The sequence below is a fragment of the Mus caroli genome, chromosome 16 (assembly GCF_900094665.2).
Source record: "Mus caroli chromosome 16, CAROLI_EIJ_v1.1, whole genome shotgun sequence".
In the NCBI taxonomy this organism is placed as follows: Eukaryota; Metazoa; Chordata; class Mammalia; order Rodentia; family Muridae; genus Mus; species Mus caroli.
Genome location: NC_034585.1, coordinates 84,989,752 through 84,994,909, shown reverse-complemented (window position 1 = coordinate 84,994,909; position 5,158 = coordinate 84,989,752). Strand labels below are relative to the sequence as shown.

Sequence of the window (5,158 nt, the reverse complement as noted above, 5' to 3'; positions counted from 1 at the left end):
ACACACACACACACACACACACACAGACACACAGACACAGACACAGACACACACACACACACACACACATGTCCTTTGTGGGGGATACTTTAAATCTACACTTTAACAGTCATGAACCCTACATTTCAAAAGGATAGAAGGTTTTTAGAAGTCATCATAAAGTCATAATAAATGTGAAAATGTGAGCACACACACACACACACACACATACACGTATATTTGAACTTAAGCATTACATATGCTTATGTGTATTGAACATGACATGGACCTCCACTAGTCTGAACAGTTTTTATGATTTTATGAACCTACATCAAGAAAAATATTGGCTTTTCTAAATTATTGGTGAAGAAAATGTGTTATGCTTCATATATATGTTATATATGTTTCATACATATGCTATAGAATTGCTTCATATATACACGATAGAATTGTTTCATATATATGCTATAGAATTTCTTTTCAGCCACGAAGAGCAAAGTTCTGGCATTTATGAGAAAAATGGTTGCAACTGGAGCTAATCGTGTGAGGTGAACTAAGCCAGTCTCAGAAAAGCAAATATTGTAATTTTTTCTCATTCATGGTTCCTAGGTTTTATACAGATATATAAATCAGGTGTGTGTCTATGGCACGGAAGTGGAGGTGAAGCTGCCTGGGGGAACAGAGGGGACCAGTGCGACAAGAAACAGAGAGCAAGGTGTTATGGGGGATAACCTTGATGTTCAAAATATGCTTCCACAATAACAAAAAATATGATTTGTTATTTTTTAACAGAAAAAATTTAATTTATTTTTTCAGAGTTGATGTGTTTGAGTATTTTATGAGTTGTGGTGTGTGTGTGTGTGTGTGTGTGTGTGTGTGTGTGTGGTGTGTGTCCTTGGAGGTTAGAAGAGGGCATTTGGTTCCCCAGAACTGTTATTAGGGATGGTTGAGAACCACTATGTGGGAACTGGGAACTGAACCCAGGTCCTCTGCAAGAACAACAGCTGCTTTAACCACTGAGCCACCTTTCCATTCCCAGAAAACAGATTCTGTTGTTCTTGGCTGTTCTCTGCTGGGTTGTCAGAGAGCTGCCATTAAAGGACAATGGCAGGACCCGATGCTAGCTTTAAGAAATGATCATGCGAAATGTTGGAATCAATATAATACAGGAGCCATAAGTCCTGGGCCCTAATTATAAATCTGTTCAATCTGCTTAGGCGATTTCAAAGATTCTACCTTTCTGCCCTTGTCCTCAATTTCCCTGTTTGATTAGTTTTGACAGTTTGGCAAGGTGAGCTCATTATTTAAAGCATCCGGTATTGTCTTGCATGGTTAATCCTATTGCTAGTGAGCAGAGGGTGTTTGCTGCCTTTCCACGCCAGGTCCATGAAGGAAATCATTGATTTACTGACCCACATAGTTCACACCCAAGAGGCCATTTCTTAGAACCCTCCTCCCATAGCAGGCTGTAGACTGCAGGCTTATGCTCCTCACTCCAAATTCACATCCTGAAATCCCAACCCTGACATAAGAAATGGGGACTCTGAGGGGGGTCTGGGTCAGGAGGGCAGAGCTTTCAGGGATGGGATTAATGTCTTTTTAAAGCCCAGAAGCTTCCTACACTCATGTCCAGATGAGATGCCTCTAGGTTCAGACTACTAATGAACTCAGAAGGAAAAGATTCTATATGTAGATAGGGTCTCTGACAACCCAGCAGAGAACAGCCAAGAACAACAGAATCTGTTTTCTGGGAATGGAAAGGTGGTTCAGTGTAGATAGGTCTCTCTCTCTCTCTCTCTCTCTCTCTCTCTCTCTCTCTCTCTCTCTCTCTCTCTCCATTCACTCATCTACTCATACAGTCATCTACCTACCCATAGAACAATCTATCTATTTACTCATCCATCCATTCATCCATCCATCCATCCATCCATCCATCCATCCATCCCATCCATCCATCCATCCACCCATTCATCTATCAATTCATCCATCTATCCATCCACACATCCATTCATCCATTAATCCACCCATCCACCCATCAATCATCCATCTAACAACTTATCTGTCCTTCTGCCCAGTTCACATGTCTATCTACTTATCCATCCATCCACTCAGCCGGTCATCTACCCCACCATCCATCTGTCCACACATGCTTCCAGCCAACCATATTACTTCTCCCAAAATACATTTATTTAATACTAACTTTATTTATGGGGGCAGTGGCAAGCCCTGCTCGAGAAACAAAGGCATACTGAAGAAGAGTGCGTGTCATGGAGGAAAGAGAAATACACTCAGCAAGGGTAGAATAGCTGGAACAATCGGAGCTGAGGAGTGGGAGAGGGCTGCCCGGTCCTCTTCACCCTTCCTCTCTATCCCACTCTTTTTCCTGGACACCTGGGTACCAGACCTATCTTTGTGAAACTTGTGCCCTAGCTGAGATTAATTATGTAGTCACACTTACACAGCTGGGGAAGAGAACACTGCAGCGTAGCAACTCCACAAAGGCTCCCACAATGAATGGCTTTACTATATACACCCAGGCCTCTTACTCACCCAGGGAGTATCATCGTGGTAAATGCTCCTCATTTGCAGAGTATATTCATATAAAAGAATGAAAATTGGATATGCTTCCTTGTGGATATAGTCTGACAGAATAATTTTTATTAAGTCATTGTTGCTGTTGTTGTTATTATTATTATTATATAAATTTCTAAATAAGAGAGTAGTAGTCATTGCTGCTTTACTCTGACCCTGTGACTTTGAGGGTGACTGTGGTGAACTAGAGTTTGGAAGAGGAACATGATATAGCACACCGTGTGGATGGACATCAGCAGTCCAGCATGGCATGACTTGTAGATGCTTAGCACGGGAAAGACCTTCCACACATTCTAGGAGCTGTCATACAAAGAGGGAGAAGGTTTTTCTCACACCAGCTTTGAAGGTCAAAAGAATTTTAGTTCAATGTGAGATACTACTTTTTGAAGCCACTCTTAAATAAGTAGATAACAAAACATGAAATGGATATTATTTAGCAACAAAAAGAAAATGTTGTATGTGCTGTGATACAGATGAACCTCAAACATATCATGTGATGTGATAGGTCACACACTGTATAATCTCATCCTTATGAGATGCCCAGAGTAGGAAAATCCACAGGGACAGAAATTAGATTAGGGCTTGCCTGGGGTTGCATGTTCTTGCCACCTACGTACTCATTTAGCCACACCAACTCATTTGCTTTCCACTTACCTAGATAGCTATTCACCTATCTATCCATTCATCTGTCCATCCGTCCATGCCCACCCACTCACTTGTCCATCCATCCATCCATACATTTATCCTTCCATCCGTCTGTCCATCTGTTCATACCACCCACTCACTTCTACCCACTTATTCACCCTCCCATCCACCATCCATCCATCCATCCATCCATCAACCCATCCATCCATCCTTCTATCCATCCATCTGTCCATCTATCCATCTGTCCATCCAGCCATGCATCCACCCATCCATACATACCCACTCAATTATCCATCCATCCACACACCCATCCATCCATCCACCCGTCTATCTGTCTACCCTCCCATCTATCTGCCCATCCATCTGCACCCACTTACATCCTTATCTAATCATTGATCCATCTAGCTAACCACTCACTTTCCTATGCATGCATGCATGCATGCATCCATCCATCCATCCACCCACCCATTCATCCATCCATCCACCCATTCATCTGTCCATCCATCCATCCACCCACCCACCCACCCACCTACCCACCCATCCATCTGCCCATCTGTCTATCCATCCATCTGCACTCACTCACATGCTTTTCTACTCATTGGTCCACCTAGCTAACTAGTCACTTTCCCACTCATGCATCCAGCCATCCCTAGTGATATGGTTCCCTGACATATGTATTGAATGTCCGTTTTATTTGTAGGGAGTATGCAGAGAAATGAGCTATTATTGATGGTGACAGATTTTTCTCTTTATGGTGATGAAAATATGCTAAAATGGATTGAGATGATGGTTGCACAGCTCTGAACTAGAAACAAACACACTGAGTTTATTTACACGGGCAAGTTCTATGATGTGGAAATATTTCAATAAAGCAGTAGTAAGAGTAATTTGATCACTTTAAGGTCTTAAAACAGAACCTTTTTTCATTTATTCATTAAATTTACTTTACATTCCATAGCTTCCTCTATCTTCTCCCAGTCCCTCCCTCTCATCTCTCCTTCCCATACCCCCTCCCTTTCTCCTCAGAGAAGGGGCACCCTCCCATCAGTAACAACCTGCTTTGGCTTATCAAGTTACAGAAGGACTAGGCACATCTTCTTCTATTGAACCTAAACAATGCAGCCCAGTTAGGGGAAAAGAATCTAAAGGAAGGCAATAGAGTCAGAGACAGCCCCTGCTCCTGATGTTACAGGTCCCACATGAAGACCAATTTTCACAGCTGTTACATATGTGTAGGGGGCCTAGGTCCATCCCATGAATGTTCTCTGGTTGGTGGTTCAGTCTCTGTGAGTCCCTATGGGCCCAGGTTAGTTGATTCTCTAGATTTTCTTGTGGTGTCTTTGACTCTTCTGGCTCCTTCAATCCTTCCTCCCACTCTTCCACAAGATTCTCTGGGCTCCACCTAACATTTGGCTCTGGGTCTCTGCAACTGCAGAAACATTCTTTTTTTTTTTTTTTCCTTTTTCTTTTTACACATGTTCCCAACAGGTTAACTGCTAGTCAAGTAGCATATGAAAAACCTCATGGGAATTTTTCTTTATGCTCATGTCCACAGCAAATGAGAAACTGCATTCTAAAAGCCTTGGTAATGACCATTGCAGGAACAGTCTTAATCAGAATGTGCATGTAGGAAAGCACATCATGGAGGGTCTAGATATCTCATCGGATCCCTTTATTGGTTACCATGATTTATCCAGCAAGAGAAATATGTAACTAAAGCCATAAAACTGATTTTCCCAGGAGATTCCAGAAAACACTGGCTAAGCATCTGAAGAGGATTGTATGATAGATGGATGGATAGATAGATAGATAGATAGATAGATAGATAGATGGATGGATGGATGGATGGATGGATAGATAGATAGATAGATAGATAGATAGATAGATAGATAGATAGATAGATAGATGGATAAATGGATGGATGGATAGATGGATAGGTAGA

General features: G+C 41.9%; 1 non-coding gene across 1 annotated transcript; it reads right to left on the bottom strand.

The window, feature by feature from the left end:
* Window positions 1-4,689: 4,689 nt before the first annotated feature.
* LOC115029616 lies at window positions 4,690-4,811 on the bottom strand. The gene has a single exon (XR_003835184.1). It is a non-coding gene; the product is annotated as a small nucleolar RNA SNORA32 (small nucleolar RNA).
* Window positions 4,812-5,158: the final 347 nt, after the last annotated feature.